At 36.2% G+C, this 22100-nt stretch overlaps 1 long non-coding RNA gene across 5 annotated transcripts in view; it reads right to left on the bottom strand.

Moving 5' to 3' along the window:
* Positions 1-1281: 1281 nt before the first annotated feature.
* Positions 1282-22100, bottom strand: part of LOC309509703 — a 35284-nt gene continuing 14465 nt past the window's right edge. Inside the window, exons 4-8 of one of the 5 annotated variants that reach the window (XR_014210007.1) lie at positions 17077-19312; positions 14776-15088; positions 11798-12235; positions 10909-11131; positions 1282-3074 (exon numbers count right to left, since the gene is read on the bottom strand). This is a non-coding gene — a long non-coding RNA (uncharacterized lncRNA). Of the gene's footprint in view, positions 3075-9390; positions 9440-10908; positions 11132-11797; positions 12236-12909; positions 15089-17076; positions 19313-22100 lie in introns of those variants that run through there. The other 4 variants (XR_014210008.1, XR_014210010.1, XR_014210011.1 and 1 more) reach the window with 4 other exon arrangements.

The following is a 22100-nucleotide window of genomic DNA, read 5'->3' as shown; positions in this document are numbered from 1 at the left end:
TGGGTCTGAAGCTTCTGTGATGGGATCCAACAGCTTCTCAAAGACAGAAGTATTGGAGTTCGTCTGCTTTGATGGCATCTCTAGAATATTCCTTATGGCTGTTGTGCCCCAGCAGGAGTCCAACTGACCCTATGGGGAATTAAACACCTTAAGGCTGAGGATATTGAGATTAGATTTGTGTTTTGTGTCATGAATTACATTTCCAAGCTTCCCCATGGGAGAATAGTCATATTATTAATACAGCTTTCTCGATAATATCATTCATATTACTGACGGATTTTTCTGAACCTTACCCCTAATAAAAAAAAGCTTAAATATTACCACATTTTAAAACATGTTCTCCGATCATCCACTGAATAGCCACTTGTTTTGGCCTGCATGAACCGACCTTCTGTTTTCCCCGTTTAACCATCTGAGGGGTTTATCTCAAGAAGTTCTCAATGATCAAAAGGCATTCCTTATTTAGTCTGTGCATATGTACATAAGAATAACATCTGGCAAAACAGCCAATGTACATAAGAGTGAAGTATGACTATAGTAGTAATCCAAACATTAATGACCTGCCGCTTGGAACACTCTTAGGGACACAAATGATACCATTTTCCATAATCTTGCAAATACAGTCACGTCCTTGCATTAGCGTCGTCATGCATGCATTAGCATGTTTTTGGTTCCACTTGGTCAATTTAGACATGCAACATCTGACCAACTATAAGTTCATTTTTATTTTCTCTGCCAGAATGTGACTTCTTTGCCCTAAAGCACAAATGAGTCAGGCAGGAAACACATCATCCACACCAGATCAGAGGAAAAGCCTGGACTCACCAGATACAATTAACCTCAGAGACCATGCAGACTTGATTAGATTAACTTCAGCGGGTCGAGTTAAGGAACATAGTCAACTGGGTCACAGGCATGATGATTGAGAGAAAAAAAAAAGAAAAAAAAAAACTCCAGAGCCTTACTGGAGGGAATTGTTATTGCTCATATGTTGCTCTTGAGTATCAGCTTCTTCTCAGATGTTTCGAGAGCTTAGAATTATAAGGTTCTATCTCCACTTTTGGTCGAAATTGAGTTTTTTACATAATCTGATCCATTATGTGTTTATTAATGCTTGTGTGGTGTTATTTTTGTAAAAAAATATTTTGTTAGTAGTTATTAATAAAATAAAAAGGTTCCATCACTCCATTGCCAGCTGGAATGTAAAAACTTTGATGCTCAATATCTCGGAACTACCCTAAACGGAGATAGAACCTTATAATTCTAAGCTCACGATTTCTCCTAAAATTCCTTAGGAGAAATAATAACAAACAAATCAGACAATTGTTGAAACACAGCAAAATTATATTGTTATACAATCGATGTGGATAGCATGGTTCAGATAATTTGGTCTAAAATAATGAAAAATATTAGAGTTCATATTAAAATATTATACTTTTGATTTTGAGCACACTTTAAGGCATTGTTGAAATCTCTTCTGAAACTCTACAGCAGATATAGATGTGAGATCTAATATGAGAAATCTAAGCAGTTGACTTCAGCAAAAGTCTCCATTGCTCTCTTTTAATGTGTGTTTAGTCCTGCTCACGAAGGTTCAACGTCCTGCAGAATTTAGCCCCAACCCAATTAACTGGACGTTTCTATTCATGAAGACCTTGGCTATGACCGAAATAGTCCCTCATTCACTACTCCCTACATTATATCATCATATAAGGATATGGGCCGAGAAACAGCCCTTGATTAGCTGGTTCAAGTGTGTTTTATTAGGATTGGAGCTAAATGTTGCAGGACAGTGGCCCTCCAAGAGCAGGACTGCAGTCGCCTGGTCTAAAAGAAACAATTGACAAAGATTATTTCATTTGTGACTTTTCTTTTCTATATTATCATAGACATACATTTGCTATATAGTACAGTATACAGCATATTGATACTATTTCGGCACCAATATTGGATATATCATTGATATATAACTGTGCATGCTTATGTCCCCCAATTTTACATTTAGATTAACTTTGTCAATAACTAACACTTACACTAAAACAAATTATCACCAAATCTCAAAATTCCAAAGTAAGTGTCTATTTTCTAAATTCACTTATAATGATTTCTGGTTTTGGTCTTTAACTGTGCATTTACATTTAGATTGAATTTGTTGTCATCTAACACTCATTTAAAAATATTAATAATTTAATAAAACAACAAATGTTATGTTTAGCAAATATACAAATAAGCTAATGCTTTATTTTAATGGTCCACTTTAGACATTCTACTAAATACAAGTAACTTTACAACTACGTCAACTAACTCTCATTAGAGTATTAGTAAACTGTCTGCTTAATATCTGCTAACACTTTATTCTGATGCTTCACCAACAGACATTTTACTGACTATAAATAACTTTGCAACTACATGTCAACTTATTCTACTAACCTGAACCCTAAAACAGTCAGTCTACTGTCTACTAATATTCTTGACAAGTTACTTATAGTTAGTAGAACATCAAAAGTAGACTAAAGTGTAACCAAAAAGGGGTATCCATTTTCTAAATTAACTTATTGATTTTAGTTTTTCAGTGTAGAATTTTAAAATAACATGAAAATAATTATTGTCTTACCAGTATTGGCCAGAATATTAATTTTGACGCATGCCTAGTCCCAATTTGCACAGTGTGGATTTCAACAGATTATATAACAAACGAGTCAAATGCACATCAGTATTCCGACAACAAAAGATCTCAAGGTCAAATGCTTGCAAATTCATTCCCAATAGGGAGAGGGAGAATGTTAGCTGTGGTTGGAGGGAAGCAAGCGGTGACATATTGCTGGCTGTGAGCGCATCTTCTCCCTTCCCTTCTTTTCATGCCATATATCAGCTGTAGCCAGAGTCGCTGTGACAGTAGGCTGTCAGAGCTTTGGCGATGAACTCATCTTCAGTATGTGAGGTTATGATCACTCTGCCATGTTACAGCTAGAGGAGATTGTCACACTCTGTCACACAAGGTCTTCTTCTACAGCTTTAGAACCATGGTACAGTTGTAACACGACAATACAAACTGAATCAATCCGTTGTGGTGTCTGGGGGGAAAAATGAATCACATTGTTAGTTTCAAAGCATATAGAGTGTACAAAGTGTACTGTATACTGGAAAATATAAACAACATTTCAGACTATATGTGTAAATTATTTTGAACGATGCCGCATAGAGATGGAATTACCGTGAGTCATCAAAAGTGTTCAATTTAGAGCAACTTAGACACTCACAGCTTATCACCCTTGTGGATGAAATTGTACCAGTTATTTTTCCACCTTTTAGACACAGATTCCCCAAACCCCCGAGGGCCAACCGAGACGGTAATTACAGATGTAGAAAAACGGGAGCGCGAGATAAGACAGATTTCTTTACAAAAAGAAATATGAGAGCAGTCCTTGAGTGCCTTTTTGTTTGTTGGCCTGCTCAAAAATATCTACTGATAGAACACGAAAATGATGTTAAAAATTAATGTATAGTTCATTGTGTTTACACATTAGAAAGGACTGTGTAAGATCTCTAAATACCCTAGTTATGTTTTTAATTCATGATCCTGGTCTTACTTTAAACAATTAATCAGTGAATGTTATTACAAAGAAAAAAAGAACAAAAGGACTAACATGCTCTGCCTCTGAAACGACTTTCTTCTTATTTTATTTTTTTTTGCCTCTCCCCATAACCAGCTGTCATATATTGCTTTTTTCTTTCCAAACAATGGATAAAGTGACAATCCAAAAGTAAAATGGATTGCAAACATTTTTTATGTTGATTTCACAGCTGTGTGTGTGGATTAAATGAAATGCATGTTGGCCTTTTTTTTTTTTTTTTTTTGCAAGTGGCCAAGTGGCATTTGGCCCTTGTGTGCTGAACTGAAAAGATGACAGTCATGCTGTCTCTCTGTGCTGCAGTTTTCCATTGGTGTGTGTGTGTGTGTGTGTGTGTGTGTGTAAGAGAGGGAATTTAGAGGCACAACAGTCATCCCTAAGTGTATGACCTATCCTTAGAACACAACGGCATTGCAGTCTCTCTCTTTCTCTCTGTCTGTCAGACTTCTTTTTCTGATATGCCACGTCATCCTGCCATATTCTCTTAATAAAATATGATAATCTGATTGCTATCAATAACATACAAACATGTAAAACAGCGTTGTTTTTGTTTATTCAAATAAAGCTGAAATAAAATAAAACAAAATAAATTATAAGATGAGAAACTAAAACTTGGCAACTAATTAAAATAAGTATAAGTACAAAAAATAAAACTAATAAAATGACAAAAGCACATTAAATTATTAAAATTTAAATAAAACCAAAAGTAAAATAAAAATAAAAGATAATTCATAATATTAATAAATACTAAACTAGTATATAAATAATACTAAAATACTAAAATTCCCTCTTTGGTTTTGTTCAAAAACAACATTTAATAAAATGATAAATGTTTAATTATTAAATGTTTATATAAAAAAAGACAAAAATGTTGCATTTACTTTGCATAATTAAAGTCACCATGAAATCTAACAATTCTTATTTTTTTATGGAATATTGCAGTTTATTATATATTTTTTTATATATTTATCAGTGCACATAATTATTATTATTTTTTAATTCACGTGCCTTCGTAATCTTTATTCAAAATAACTTCCCCTGCAGCAACAGTTCTTCTCTTCTCTGATGACGTGTTTACTGGCGTGAGGGCGGGACAACCTGTCACTCACATGAGATCGACCAATAGCAAACCACAACCACCCAATCAATTCCCAGTAAAAAAAAATAAAAAAAAGAGAAAGTCCCGGCCTATATTTTTTCTTTTTCGAGAAGCCATTTCACTCAGATATATGTTACAATAGAGAAGACAAGATTATTGCAACTTCCATTTCATCCCAGACAGCAACATAGTGTAGGCCCAGATCCGGCCCACATCTGGACCGTGTGAAATCCACATGAACCAGATTTGGGCCAGATCTGGGCTGATACTATGTTGCTGTCTAGGATGTCAACTTTAAACTTCAGCTTATACACTAAGCATATGTTATTTTTAAATATATATTTCTTATTTATTTTATTCTGGGAGGGGGGTGACCACCACTGCCTCAATGAATCATCAAACACCAACCATGGTGGTTCATTAGCCTATCAGCATGCAAATGAATGTGTAAATGAGTCATTAGTCAGTAAGTGAGACTAAATGCTCATCTATGCAAGGCAAAACAATCATTAAATCTGTATTTTACAAGACAAACACAGTTAGCCAACTAAACTAGCATGTCGGTCCACTGTACTGATGTAATTTGGTTAAATGAATTCTTTTTGTTGATGGTTTAAGACTTCAAAGAGAAAAACCTCAAAGAAATCTCCTCTGAGAGATAGTCATTACACTGATGTTCAGCCACGGCGCAAATCTTCTTTCAAATCAGACATTTGATTGCATTATACGTTATACTTAAAAGTGCACTGATCATGCTTACTTGTTGAGACTTTTACTGCATGTTTGGCTTATTTGCATGCACACTGTTAATGAACTGCTAATGAAGATTAAGGCCATGATATATTGATGTGCACTAAGAAGGAAAAGGCTTTAGTGCTTGACGTTCGAGTCGGAATCAGCGGGGAGGATTACGGATTTTGTGGACTCACTGCAGGATACACACAACCCCTATAATCAGAAGACGCTGAATAGAAAGTCCATATGCCTTATTCCCTTGATCAAAGCGAACTCTGTAGATGACTTAAAAGCTTACCAAGAGGAATTGTCTTTGTCCATTCATTTTTTATTACAGAACTAAGGCCTGATTGAAGGTCACATAGGCAATCAATCAGTGTAGATATGATGACTTCATAATATATTATGCAAAGATGCACATATTACCACTTTATAAATAATAATAAAGTTAATAAACATTATGAGGTCTTTGAAATATTGATCATTTTCATGCATTAGTACTAAATGTAGGCAAAAGCAAAAACCTCTAAATTCCCTTTTGAAATTCTGTGAAAATTTTGAAAATGAAATTTTGAGGTTTGGGATGCAAAGCTGAATTTTCAGCATCATCACTCCAGTCTTCAGTGTCACATGATCCTTCAGAAATCATTCTAATACGATGATTTTCTGCTCAATCATTTTTTTAAATAAACAATGTTTGAATATATAAATTGTAAATAATGGATTGCATTTGAAAAACACTTAGCAATTTTTTTTTTTTACTTTGCCTGCTCATATTTATGCAGTGTAAATCATCATAAATGCATTGCCAAAGCAATAACAAAGGATTAAATTTCCTTAATATCTGATGATATTAAAAAATAATGATACATGACAGCCAAAATCATAAATTGCTCTTAAATGCACAGTCTTCCTGGATTAACTAGAATTTTGTAACAAAAATACATTTCTGATGTTTTGAATCCAGGGACGTTTGTGTATTATTTGAATCTAAGGACAAGCGTAAAAAATTGTGGATTTGATTTATTTCGAGATCCAATTAAACGTGTGCAAGGAGGTTGAATTAGTTTTCAATTTTGAGTTAATCTCCTTTGTTGAGAGGGAAAGTTCATTGTGTGTGTGTGTGTGTGTGTGTGTGTGTGTAATCTGTCTCTTCACACCGTCCTGAGCTTAGCCTTGATCATGGTGTGTTTGATGTGAGATATCTGCAGACCTCATCTGACACCGCCGACTGCTGCACCTGTTCAAACTGATGAGATTTAATAGAAAGAAAACAACTCGACAAGATAATGCACTTCTCAATGCACTCCGTCCTGCCGTCTGCCGCACGTATATGTGCTTTCGAGGGTATCTCTGGGGTGAAATTATAACAGGGGGGTTAATGGCGTGTCTCAGGGACGGTCAGGGGCCGCACTGGATTACGAGGGACCATTCCAGAGGTCATCTTGCCTTGAGAGAATAAATGACATTTTGAGGGACTAATAATCTGCTAATGAAGCAGCGTTTTCCTGAGGCAGCTCAATACCAGTTACGACCTGAGCTCTCGTTCTATGACTCTGTATTCTCGAAGATTTAATCAGTTTCTAAAAAGGCAAAAGAAATAAAGCTACCGGGCTCCAGCGGGCACATCAAATAAAGACTTGCTCAAAATCACTGGATGGATGGATCGAAACATATGGGTGCAAAATGAACACACACCAAATACAATTATAAATTGACCAGTTAGCTTGTAACCTAATTAAGAACTTTATCATTCTTGCAATTTGATTTAAAGCATTTATAGAGTTAGACTAAGCTTGATGTACTGTAAGTGAAAGAAACTATTCGAATCAATATTAGAATGATTTCTAAAGGATCATGTGATACTATAGACTGAAGTAATGTTGCTGAAAATTCAGCTTTGCCATCTAAGGAATATATTACACTTTAAAATATATTAGTTTTGAATTGCAATAATTTTTCATAATATTACAGTTTTTACTGCAATTTTGATGCAGCCTTGAAGAGCATGAGAGACTTATTTCAAATACATTGAAAAATCATAATTAAGCTTTTGACTGGTAGTGTATATAAAAAGACATGGTCACCCAGTGTCCTTGTTACAAGTTACATGTAACTATAAATATAATAACTATAAATTATGCATAATTACGTGCAACTAACCAACCCAATCTCATGGCAATTTGTAAGTATTTTACGAGGTGGCTAATTCATATGAATTCATACAACCCCACTCAATGAATTGGTACGAATGACCATGTCCCTAAACCTACCCATCACTGGGGTTTAGACAATTCGTACGAATTGGTCGTAAGATCGCGTTGAACTAACCCTAAAACAAGCCCTAATCCTAACCATATAGTAAGTACATGTAGTTAAAAAGTTGCTGCCTTAAACTTTTAAGTAAAATCAACTTGGATGTTTAAGTCATTTCAACTTAAATTACATTGAACTGAAATGAGTTAAAAAAAAAACCTGTTGATTCTTGTATAATTTATAAAAACATTTGTTGTCATAACTTATTGATTTTATAATTTTTACAGTGCAGTACTTAAATGCATAATTACACTGTAACACAGGCTCCTTTAAATAAAGTACAACCAAAAACACACAGAAAGACAACATTTGCTTGTGTACGGATGAATAATAAAGATGTAATAAAGATAATAAAGATAATAAAGATAAAGGTGTAAAGATGGCATAATATCTTTACTATTAGCATCACCAAACAGAGCAGCAAACTGAACAGGTTTTCCTGAACATCTACACTGGTCCAATCAACATACAGTTCCACCCTAAACTCACACCATCAATTGGTTGAGTCTATGCTACAGTTCAGATTACTAAACAAACAGAGTAGTGTTTTGATGGGAAATTAACCCTTACTCATCTTACTATGCGGATATAAGACAAATTACATCACCTCTAGGGCCACTGTATCATTTATTGTATCCTGGAGCCTCTAAACTGAAATTAGGATGTAAAATGTCACTATTGAGATGTGCCCTGGGCAGGATTCAAGGCACGCGGGGTGATATATTATATATGTGGATATATATATACATCTAGCGCATTTTCATTTCTCATACCCCCTCAGAACTGAATCTATCTCAGATTGCCTCTGCTGCATTGTGATTCATGGCATACTGGGGAGGAATTTTTCCGCCCAGCTCAGAGACACGCGTGAATACCTGAGCAGAGGTCAGTCGGGTCACTGGAGGACGAACACCCCCCTCCCCAATACAAAAGGATGAAAAGAGAAAATGAGCTTGGTGCAATATCAGGTGTCATGTACAGCAAAAACCGCCATGCGAGCACACACACACACACACACACACACACACACACAGTCGAGTGTCAGCAAGGAGTGAGTGTCGGTACAGGCAGCTGAGGTAAGGAAATAACCCTGCCAGTGGCTCAGCCCTTGAATGAATGAAAATTCAACTGGAGCGATTTTCCAATTTGTGTCTGTTTGAGCAGATTGGCGCACTCAGAATGCCAACGTCGGACGGCCCCTCACACATTATTCATGTCTCGGGCAGCAGAACGAGGTGCGGAATTACAAATTACCGAGAGAAAACTCAAAACAAAGTGCTCTTGAGCCACAAGTACCGGACGAGAGAGCTGCCATTGATTTCTTTAAGCCTAGAGTTGTATTATGGATGCAGTTTAATATCTGAGAGAAGGGGATCAGGATTTTCATAATCTTATGATAAGGAAAAGGATTAAGAAGAAAGAAGGGATTAATTCTCCGATCTGCCAATATGGTGGACTAACACGTTTCCAGGGAAATGATATATCCCGCCACTGCGCCACGGCCCACCGTAACCCAATTACTCTTCCCTCGGGATTTAATTTGGTCATGGCATGCTTCAAATGATTGACCTCAGGTAGACTTCCTCTGCGAGATATCTGAAATCTCACCTGTAGGGCTCCCGCTGTATTTAGCACTAAGACGAATGTTCCGCGGTGTCTGTTAAGAAACAATATTACTGGAAGTTAATGCTCTGTTGTAAAAAGTCCGCACGTTCAAGTGCTCTATATATAGTGTTACCAATATTTTTGCTGACATAAATATTGGTTGGTATATATATATACTGTATACATACACCATTGTCTGTCTGAATACTGATTAGCTGTAATAAAACCATTTAATGCACAGGTTCCAGTCAGTTTAATCACTGTTTTATATTAATGTGCTGATTTAATTGAAGCACATGCTTTCAAAGACACTCACACACACACATTATATCACTCGAACACAGAGATCAGAGATTGCGTTGCGCACACAGAAATTTCAGCAACACAGAAACTTGTTGCCAGCGCGGCGCCCTACGACTTTTATTAATAAAATATCTTCGCTACTGAATCGCTACATTTTATTTCTGATGCTGTTTTTGACATTTCTGAAACCCGTGGCTTCACTATTAGTAGAGAGACGCTGCAGACGCAGGTAATCACACTCATCTCTCACTCGATTATTAATTCATATAAATGTAATCTTAATAGTTCTTTATCTCTGTGTCTGATTTCAAAGCAGGCTGAATGTTAGCTCTAACTGTAACTGACGAAAATCACCACCAATTTTACCCTTCCGTTCAAATATTGTGTTGCAAACATCAATAACATCTTCAACTAGTCAGTTGGCAAATGACCATGTTATAAGCAGGATAATCCATGGCTAGCTGTGCATTAAATGATTTTAATGCACTCTAATTCACATCGGGTGGTTCAATGCACAGCTAGTCATGGATTAACCCACTTACAACATTGCAGCAAACATTCCAGAAGTACAGTATGTGATTTGAATTATGTCATATTCGTTCCAGGTACAGGTTTTTGAGCCAATCACCTGATTTCATTGTCATGTGACTAATCAATCTGGAGCCGCAGAAAATGATGTCATGATAACACTGATTAGCTGATGATATCATATGATATTATGTTGACGCTTATTCAGTGTTTAGCCTATTGCCAGAAAATAACAAAAATCACAGAAATCAGGGTTTTAAAATGTATTCAGGCATTCAGTCCCAAAATCTGAGGTTGCAACAGGGTTGCAAGAATTTCAAACCCCATAGAATAAAAAGTATATCATATTTAATGTGACCTCCTAAAAATCACTAGTTTTAGTTTTCAGAGTATAACACCTTGTTCTACTCACACACTTTTGTAAAAAGTTACAAAAGCTGTCACTGGGGTGGTACCTTTTCCAAAGGTGCTAATATGTACCTTTAGGTATCAATATGCAACCTTAAGGGGTACAAAGGTGTAACATTGGAAAGGGTACAGCACTAGTGACAACTTTTGTACCTTTTTTTTTCTGATAGTGTATGTACGTAAAGCGCAAAATAGCTTACTTTTTAATTATATCCTACTCTTTGAAAATTTTTACTCCAATTAAAGTGTATGTTTTCAGTTATAAAACTGTAAAAATCTTACCCAGCAGGAATGTTTGATGAGTGGAACACTGTAATGTTTCTGTACATGAAGTTCCTGAAGGGCTTATGAAACAGCCGGTGACGGACAGGTCAAAATGAAGCTTTACACTTTGTGAGATGTATCCTGGTATTTTCCAGGAGGGAGGCGGCCCACAGGGATGTCTGGGATGGGACATGTTCAATGTCATTAGCGCTTGACATGTTTGTCACCTCTGATCGACGAACTGCGATATAAGAGAAGGCAAGCAATTTACATAATTACAGTAACAGATGAGAAACACATACTTGCAAAATAGTTAAATAAATAGCCTAATTATACTATGATAATCAATCGTTCAGGTACAGTTCAAACAAGCTGAAAACAGTAAAACCAAGTCAAGATGCCTTTAACTGAACATATTTGGTATACTTTACAACAAGGTCTCATTTGTTAGCATTAGTTAATGCATTAACAAACTAACAATGAACAAATTAGTTCATAGTGCATTAACTAATGCTAATAATGTATTAATAAATGTGTGATCGAGCCCGACTCATAACACCATCACACACTTATTAATTCAAGCAGATCCATGTTTCATGCTCATGTACATCAGTGTGCCTCTGCATTATCTGCTTTTCTCATTCAGCCGCTGTTGTTTTCTGCTTTATTAAGTTTTATATTTGCCTCAGGTGGATACTTGCTCCCTGGAGTTCATTATTCTCCCAGATTAGTCCAGTTTGTGGAATCAAAGATGTAAAAGGCAGCTAAGCTGTGTCTAATAGGCTCGAGTCTAGACGCCCCATTCCAATTACGCACTGTAAATAGATTCCGTTATTCAGCTCCAGGGTTTGTTTATTCAATTTTGTGCTCTTAAAATAATGTTAATTTCATTCCGTATTCTCCAAACCTTTGTTGAGGATTAAACAGCTCTGCGCCTTTGACAGAAAACGTGTCTCGGATCTTGAGCACGACACATGTCCGTGGCATTGTAATGCGTTTCTTGTTCTGTCCACAAGGATAAACAAGCCAAGAGTTCCTGGAAACACAGGGATAACCGTGAATGCCACTTTATACAACATGAAGTCATCAGCAAACTCCACTCTCATCACCACTGACATCAAGTCACAATCTTAAATCTCTATACACAAAGAGCTAAAACATTCATGAATTTAGCATTTTTTATTCATGCAAACACTGTCCTCTTTTCTTTCTTTTTTTTTGCAGACCGCATGGTGACAATAAACTGTGTCTATGCTAGACGGCTCTGTCCTGCTTGCTTCCTGTCTGTGAGAGAGGAAGAAAGCCGCACTGACCTTGAACACAATCCAAGGACGAAGTAAGAACTCTGCGTAGAGACAGAACAAGGATCTTCACAGTCTTGCACACAAGGTTTTCTGATTAGCATGCTGTTACATCAAATGGCTCACAGAAGATTTTTGCATGCTGATAAAAAGACCTTTACAGGACTAGTTGACCAAAAATTCAAACTCATGTTCAAACTCACATGTTGTTATTTTTTCTATGTAATACACACCAAAAAAGTGCAAAAATTGCTGTAAAAAGCTGTAAAGCAGAAAAGTACAGATCATTACAGAAAAGTATTTTTCACACACACACACACACACACACACACACACACACACACACACACACACACACACACACACACACACACACACACACACACACACACACACACACACACACACACACACACACACACACTAAATATCATCCAGTATACACACACAATAACGTTCAAAAGTTCAGGGCTGATACATTTTTCAATAGTCTCAAGCTCACCAAAGCTTCATTTATTTAAACAAAAATACAGTAAAAGTTGTAATATTGTGAAATAGTATCACAATTTAAAGTAACTTGTCTATTTATATATATTTGAAAATGTAACTTTCTATTATTTGACTGTGATGTCAAATTACTCTAGTCTTCAGTGTCACATGATCCATCAGAAATTATTTTAATACGCTAAATATAAAAATTTTTTCAGGATTCTTTTTTTTATAGAAAGTTCAACAGAACCATTTGAAATATAACTTTTTTACAATCATTTTTGATACAATTTAATGTATCCTTATTGAATAAAAAATAATTATTAATTTCTTTCCAAAAAACTCTTTCTAACTTTAAGCATTTGAACAGTTGTGCATGTACATATATAAATAAACTGCCTTTTTATTTTAATAAACAATTTCAGAAGACTTGGATTATAGTGCTGTGAATACTTTTCATGATACTTTAACATTAATTTATAATTTTTATTGAGAAATGATCAACTACAATTATTCATATAACTTAAATTACAAAGAATAAATGATTTATTAAAATTTAATTTCCAAAGAAAAAAGAAACCTCCAAGCACTATATTCCAAGTCTTCTGAAGTCATAAAATCACATAATACCTCTCATGCTTCACGTTTCTGAACCATTTGTACCGCATCTAATTTCAACTGAGAACAGTTTGAAATATAGCGAACTACATATATAAAACATTCATATCCAAAGCGACTTACAAAAGAGGAACACAAAAACATGAGAGATTCATCGAAGGCAAGAAATACCTCAATACAAATTTTCAAAAGTACAGGCCGGGCTAGAACTGAGCTGACACAGTGAAACAACAGTGAATAAGAATAGTTTTCATATCCAAGAATGGAAGAGATGCTTCTTTAGTCCTTACTTGTAAGTAGCAAGGGACTTCGGCAGAGTTTGGAAGGTAATATCTATCCCTAATATGGTTTGTGTTGAAAATTCACGTCAGAACCAAGCAGCAACAGATCCCGAGGCAAAAGTGTCTATTCAGCACACATTCTGTTCTTCACAGCCTCACCTTGGCTCAAAGCTACAGTCACTTTGAGTCAGTCTTTGCAGTTATAGCCCTCTGTGGACACCTTCTTTTACAGAAGTGAACAGTCATAAAGCTGCCTCAACAGTAGAGACCAGGGTCACCATTCTCTCTGAACCATAATGAGCGCACACACACACCATCATATCCGCAGTTTGCCGAGGCTCTTGGCCACTCTCAAACTCTCATAAGGAAAAGCCACTGTAGGGACTTCAATCCTGCACCACCAACTGTGACTCTTGCACCGTATTCAACTCATTTACTTCACTACTGAACACAAACTGTATTATTTCTGTCATGGAAGAAGTAGTTATTATTTTTGAATGTTAAAACTGTGTCTAATTCCATTTAACTATCATAATTATTCACAGCTAATCATCCTTTCCACTGAAATCTCACACTCATTTAGACATTTAAAGTGTGATGTCAAATGCCATTGGCTCTTGTGTGTCATGTGACCTATTGCTACATGCTAAATGTGTCATTTGATATCATGTAAATGTATAATTTTTCCCAGAGCCATAATGGAAGAGAAGTCACATGGACTCTTTTAAAGTTTTAATTTTTTGGTCATGTTTAGTGTCAATAGGCAATGGCAATAGCGAGTTAAAAAGTAAACTTGCAATTGCGTGTTATACAGTTTATATTTTGCAATTCCGACTTTATTTCTCGCAACTACATTTATATCCAGCAATTTTGACTTTATTTTTAGCAGTTGTGTGCTTACATCTTGAAATTCAGAGAAAAAAAAGTCAACTGCAATATGCAGCCTAAACTCCGTGGCGGAAACAAGCTTCCATAAAAACATGTATTTCAAAGGGAACGTCCAAAATTCGAACAGTCTTTAAAATCATTCTGCAGTGACTGAAGAGAATTGACCACCCTTGTGTTTGATCAGGGCCGCTCTGAAAGTAAAAGGACGTTTTTTTTTTTTTAGATCAGAAATAGGTATGAGGTAAGCTGCTTCTGCAGCACGACTTCCTTCCTGAACTAAGTGACAGATCGTAAGTGACAGAAGTTACCTAGGGAAAACCTCTGGGACTGGAGAAAGAGACTAGTGTTGAGTGGGTGGTCCATCTTCAGGTGCCAGCGATGGAAGATAACGGAACTCTCTCTCCTCTTATGCCTCTTCCTCTCTATATTTCTATGGCTTTTCTTTCTTTCTCCATGACACGTGTCAGTGGAGGAGACTCAGAGGACGCCTGGGTGGAGACAGCGCCTCGGGCTTCTGCCTCCAGCGGAGGATTGAAGACCAAGCTGGAGACCTTGGAACACTTCAGCCCGTTCACTCATGGTTGACTCTTTTCTCCTGTGTCTCCATCCTCTTTCCTGAAACTGAAAGGTCAGATCATTCCACTGTAGATTCCTTTATTTACTTTACCTTACCCACCTTATTAATTAGTCATTTCAGCTGATTTATCTCACTGCACATTTAGAGAGATTTTATCCAATATCCAATCTCAAAATCTATAAAATGGTCTTTGTTTTGGATAGTTCTTTGGTAACAAAAAAAATTCCATTCTCTACAGAAATTGGTATTATATTTTTATAATAATAATAATAAATAATAATAATAAATTAATAAAGTAATTGTTGTTAAAATTGTTTTATTCAAATGAATTCAGGTTATATATATAATTTTAACATTTATTCAATTTAAATTCATATACGTAAATCATTTGTGGTAAACACACACACACATACATATACATATACATACATATATATATATATATATATATATACACTCACCTAAAGGATTATTAGGAATACCATACTAATACTGTGTTTGACCCCCTTTCGCCTTCAGAACTGCCTTAATTCTTCGTGGCATTGATTCAACAAGGTGCTGAAAGCATTCTTTAGAAATGTTGGCCCATATTGATAGGATAGCATCTTGCAGTTGATGGAGATTTGTGGGATGCACATCCAGGGCACAAAGCTCCCGTTCCACCACATCCCAAAGATGCTCTATTGGGTTGAGATCTGGTGACTGTGGGGGCCATTTTAGTACAGTTAACTCATTGTCATGTTCAAGAAACCAATTTGAAATGATTCAAGCTTTGTGACATGGTGCATTATCCTGCTGGAAGTAGCCATCAGAGGATGGGTACATGGTGGTCATAAAGGGATGGACATGGTCAGAAACAATGCTCAGGTAGGCCGTGGCATTTAAACGATGCCCAATTGGCACTAAGGGGCCTAAAATGTGCCAAGAAAACATCCCCCACACCATTACACCACCACCACCAGCCTGCACAGTGGTAACAAGGCATGATGGATCCATGTTCTCATTCTGTTTACGCCAAATTCTGACTCTACCATCTGAATGTCTCAACAGAAATCGAGACTCATCAGACCAGGCAACATTTTTCCAGTCTTCAACTGTCCAATTTTGGTGAGCTCGTGCAAATTGTAGCCTCTTTTTCCTATTTGTAGTGGAGATGAGTGGTACCCGGTGGGGTCTTCTGCTGTTGTAGCCCATCCGCCTCAAGGTTGTGCGTGTTGTGGCTTCACAAATGCTTTGCTGCATACCTCGGTTGTAACGAGTGGTTATTTCAGTCAAAGTTGCTCTTCTATCAGCTTGAATCAGTCGGCCCATTCTCCTCTGACCTCTAGCATCAACAAGGCATTTTCGCCCACAGGACTGCCGCATACTGGATGTTTTTTCCCTTTTCACACCATTCTTTGTAAACCCTAGAAATGGTTGTGCGTGAAAATCCCAGTAACTGAGCAGATTGTGAAATACTCAGACCGGCCCGTCTGGCACCAACAACCATAGAATCTATATTATTTTAACATGTATTCAATTTAAAAAGAGTACAGAAAATGCATACCGTATTAAGTCATAATTATATATATATATATATATGTATATATGTATATATATATATATATATATATATATATATATATATATATTACACTAACGTAAGCCTATGAAGTTTCTCCAAAATGACACCTTCAAGACATTCATTACATCCGACACAAAGCTCAGAGTTAGCATGCCAAGGCTTAGTCTAGCCAGGAGGAACACTGCAAATAAACACACAATATTATTTCACACCTTCTATTTATTACTGAAACCTCCCGGCTAGTAAATCATTTGTGGTAAACATTAATTTCTCTGAGAGCGGTTTCCCCAGATTAAAAGCATACAGAAGAGAAAAATTAACTCATTAATTCAGTCTTTAACATTCTAGCATCCATTTAATGTTGTTGTAATGAATATAATTCATTTTAAAAGCCCTATCGACAAAATGTGCATGCATCCATAATAAAAGTGAATTGCCCCAGTGAGAGCAGAAAATATCTTTACACACCTTGCCTCTTTGTGTGTTAGAGGCAAAATAACCCAGTTCACAGTGAAGACACCTGAGAGAAGAGAAAGAAGAAAATTAATTATGAAGATGACTGTCAATTAGTTCAGGAAATACACCATCTTGTCTCCAGATCTACATTTAGGCCTACATAGATCAAATATTATTTTAAACTGTACATATACACTACTGTTCAAAAGTTTGGGGTCAGCAAGATTTGTTATGTTTTTGAAAGAAGTCTGTTATGCTGCATTTATTTGACCAAAAATGCGAAATATTATTACAATTTAAAAGAATTTTCTATTTTTTTATTCCTGTGATGCAAATCTGAATTTTCAGCATCATTACTCAAATCTTCAGTCTCACATGATCATTCAGAAATCATTCTAATATGCTGATTTGCAGCAAAAGAGTTCGAAAGAATAGCATTTATTTTAAATATTTTTTATAAAGGGTTTTATTGTCAATTATGAACACTTTTTTTTTTCATGCTAAATAAAAAATATTAATTCCTTGTTTTATTCATATTTTTTGCACCATTATGAAATCAACTCTTACAGTACTCTTAAGTTAAGTTAAATGTAATTAACAATTGAAAAATAAATAAAAAAATCACACAAAGAAAATGGCCCAACTTGATTGCAAAATAGATTGCTGTGTCCAGTGATAGAATAACAAATTAATAATGAAAAAAATAACAATACATGTTAAGGCGGTTTTGAGTATTTTATGCTTTTGTCTGCCACGTTAAACAGTCTTCGAATAACCTTCATTTAAATATTTTGATTAAATAATCAGCATATTGTTTAATAAATCCGATTAAAAGCTTTACTAATATTTACATATAGAACAGACAATTGTAAAAAACAAAAACGGTTTAAATCTAAGGCTCAGGTGGAAAATATCCAATTTTTTTTTGCCAATGACCCTTACTCACACTATAACTACAGTGGGAAATAAACTAGCCACTTTTGATTTTAGTTGCGATTTGACAGAAGTGCTGTTTCTTACGAGTTTTATTTTAGTATTTTCCAAAACACATATAAACACAGCCGAGCCAGGCTGCTCCATGTCAGACATAAGGGCCAAATCTTCACAAAGCACTTAGTCTGTGTTTATTTCAAAGTAAAGCATCAGGGAGGTAAACTTCAATACAAAGCCAAATCCAGACTGCGGTAAATCCAGACCACTACCTGAGCTTATACTGTGTTGTGTGCTCTCTGTTCACGCACTAATGTCATTTCATCCCCCTTCAGCATTGGAAATAGCCTCAGGAGATCACTTCTCTGCATTACAAACATTGCATTGATATTAAATGTAAATGTATTTCTGACTTGTGTGTCAGAAAACACAAATGCACAAATCAAAAGCAGTAGCTGCTGCTCTAAAGCTATTTTAAGGAAACGCACAATAATAAATAAGTAAAGTGCATTTTATTCTTATTTTGCTACTTCAGCGCCTGAAATGTTCGGCTTAGAGAAACACAGTTATAGGTTTGGGCTTGCTGCGACTGGTTCCAATAACACCAATGTCATTTCTGTCTGCCGTATATTAGGAGGAAGAACCAAACAAAGTTTGTGTTGCGGTGTTCAGCTGCTCCTGAGGTAATCGGCTTTATCACCAGAATATGATGTACGAGCATCTGGTTTGGAAATGAGTTTACAAAAAATAATGAGTAGTTGATATCTCTGGGTAAGACAATTCTTCTGTCTGCAAGCCTTAGCACTAGAACCTGAGGAAAAGGGGACTGCAAGAGGAGAGGCAGGAGGGAAAAACAAACAAAACCAAAAAAAAGTAGACTCAAAATAATCTTCCAGTCACGTTTCCCCCCAACAGCCTTCAATAGAATATCATTACCGGGGTCTGCATGCAGGCGGCATGCTGAGGAATGGTGGAAGTCAACCTTTTTTTCCCTCTCACAATCAGTGTGCAAGCATTCCCACCGGACAGTGATACAGCACAATGAAGGAAACAGCAGGGAAGGGTAGAAAGAAAAAGAGGAAGAGCTTTGTTTCAATTCAACTGTTGCTATGATACCAATATGAAAATGATGAGGTCATACTCTGTTCATTTTTCTAAACCAGAGCTAAAAAATACATTCAAAACCATTATTTTCTACTTGCATACTCCGATTTTGACTTCAGATACTTGTGAGGTTTTCTGTGGAGACCGGGAGTGCTGTAACACCATCATCATTCACTCGTCCTCATGTTGGTCCAAACCTTTGACTTTCTTTTTTCTGTGGAACACAAAAGAAGATATTTTAAAAGAGTCTGTTGTGATATGTTTGGTTCTTTATTATTTTACAATTTTATTTGTTATACTTAAACTTTATAATAATATTTCCATTAGCACTTTATTTTACAGTCCTGTTCCGCATGTACCTACTATATTCTTATTATTGTAATTATAATAACTGGGTAATAACTAGGTACTAACCCTGAACCTACCCCTAAACCTAACCTTAACACATGTAGTTACCATATTACCCAGTACTTTCCTAGGTAAGTACACTGTAAGTCCACGTAAGTTTACATACTGTAAAATAAAGTCCAATGTATTTCCATATTTACCTGCTTCAAATGAAAATTTAGATGTCTACTTATCCATAAACTGTGTATATTACTGTCAAATACAAAGAGTGCTGATATTACAAAACTAAAATGTTTTCCACAGTATATGGTTTCCATTTTTAATAAAAAAAATTCAAATTAAACAATTACATTTTTTGATTGAAAATGTTACGATTACCAAAAATGTATTTGATTACCACAAGAAAATCATGCACACAATTGTACTGTAGGTTGTTACAGACAGGAATGTAAAAAAAATATTTCAATGTTTTTGCGTTTTGTCGCAAAAGTTTTGAGTTCCCCCGAGAAACTTTGGGTTCACTCGCAAAATGTTTGCGTTCCCTCACAAAACATTAGCATTCCCCTAAGAAACTTTTCATTTGCTTGCAAAGAACTCAAAAGGTTTGCAAGTGAACGCAACATTTCTTAGGGAAATGCAAAATAGTTGAGGGAGAACGCAAAAGCATTGAAATATAAATTTTCCTCCCGCTTCATACTTTTTTTCCCCATTATGTCCCTTCAGGAGCTCCGTAGGTTGTAACATCGGCACTCTTTGTACTTGACATTAATATACACAATTTAAGGGCATGTAGTATTTTATAGAAACAATTTTATAGATACACATTGGGCCCTATTTTAACGATCTGAAACGCAAGTATCAAGCGCGAAACGCAAGTAACTTTGTGGGTGGGTCTTGGGCGCTGTTGCCATTATACCGGCGGGATAAATGACTCTTGCGCCCGATGCAAATCTAAAATGGGTTGGTCTGAAGTAGGTTCATTATTCATAGGTGTGGTTTGGGCGTAACGTGAAATAAACCAATCAGAGCGACATCTCACATTCCCTTTAAGAGCAGGCCCGCTTGTTCCATGGCGGATTGATATTATAACGGCGGATTTGCCAGGCGCGCGCCAGGAGCGGTTCACAGCCGAGGAGACCGACGCTCTCGTCAGGGCCGTAAAACACAGAGAAGTCACATTGTATGTGGATGGAGAAACACACCCAAATTAGCTTCGGTTAAACAGGTGTAAAATAATTTGGGTAAATGTGTAAGCTAGATTTATGCCTGTTTTTTTACATCTTCATGGACACAACAATGATTTCCCTCATGTGTTAATATTTTTCCTTGTAATAATGTATGGTTTTCTAAAAATGAGAACTGCTGCGTCTGTGTGTAGATGAGATAAGCAAAGTGCATGCGCGTTGTGCACACGCTACATTGATTATGGCCAAGCATGCGCCCTTAAAATAGCATATGAATAACATGCGCAACGCGCCACTGACTTTAGACTAGGTTTTTCCTGGTCAGTGGCGGAATTGTTTTCTAAACCTGCAAAATACCTTTGCGCCGTAACACGCCTCCTCTTTGCTCTGAACCGCCCCCGGGAGCGCAAATGCATTTGCTAGTTTACCGACGTGCGTCTGTGGAGGGAAAAGTCCGCTGTGCGCGGGTGCAAAATAGGAATGATACATGCGTCGGTGCGAAGTCAATTGCGCTGGGTACAAGATAGGGCCCTTATTGTTCAAAAGTTTTTTGATTAATAAAGCAAGGACATATTACATTTATCAAAAGAGACAGTAAAGACATTTATAATGTTAGAAAAGATTTCTATTTAAAAAAAAATATCAGCTTGTTGTTTTGAAGTTTTTATTCAACAACAAAGAATCCTGAAATAAAAGTATCATGGTTTCCACAAAAACTTAAGCAGCACAACACTGATAATAAGATAATAAGCAGCGAATCAGTATATTAGAATGATTTCTGAAGGATCATGTGACACTGAAGATTGGAGTAACGATGCTGAAAATTCAGCTTTGATCACAGGATCAAATTATATTTTAAAATACAAAATAGTTATTTTAAATTGCAATAACGTTTCACAATATTACTGTTTTTACTGTATTTCTGGTCATATAAATGCAGCCTTGGTGAGCAGAAGACTTTATTCAAAAACATCTTACTGACCGCAAACATTTGAACGATAGTGTAAGTACTGTATGTGAATATTAAAATATGAGACACACACAAAAAATAGTTAAACAAAATTTGTTGCAACACTCCATGATCACCTTTATTTTTCCCTTTTTGTTGCCGAAGAACCGAAAGTTTCCTAAGAGCTGTTTTTGTCAGAAACTGGCTACTTTGTTTAAAATACATTTTACGATGCATTACTGCATGTGTCCTATGCAGTCTCACGCTCTCACAGGGATTGCATGTTTCTGAGCTCCTGAATGCTGCATTAAAACGAACATCTGAGCAGCTCAGTCAAGGGAAGGACATTGCATTAAATGTGGTTAACAGATGAAATAAGCTATCCCATGGTTCCCCGTGTGAGACCAAATCAATGATTAAACTGCGTGCTTCACATAGGCCATTCTCACGCAATGACAAGACCTCTGGATTCTCTCCAACGACACTTGATTTATAGGAAAAAAAGAAAAAGCATCATATTG

Source organism: Leuciscus leuciscus (assembly GCF_965113295.1).
Source record: "Leuciscus leuciscus genome assembly, chromosome: 11".
Taxonomy (NCBI): Eukaryota; Metazoa; Chordata; class Actinopteri; order Cypriniformes; family Leuciscidae; genus Leuciscus; species Leuciscus leuciscus.
This window is presented reverse-complemented; position numbering and strand designations above follow the sequence as displayed.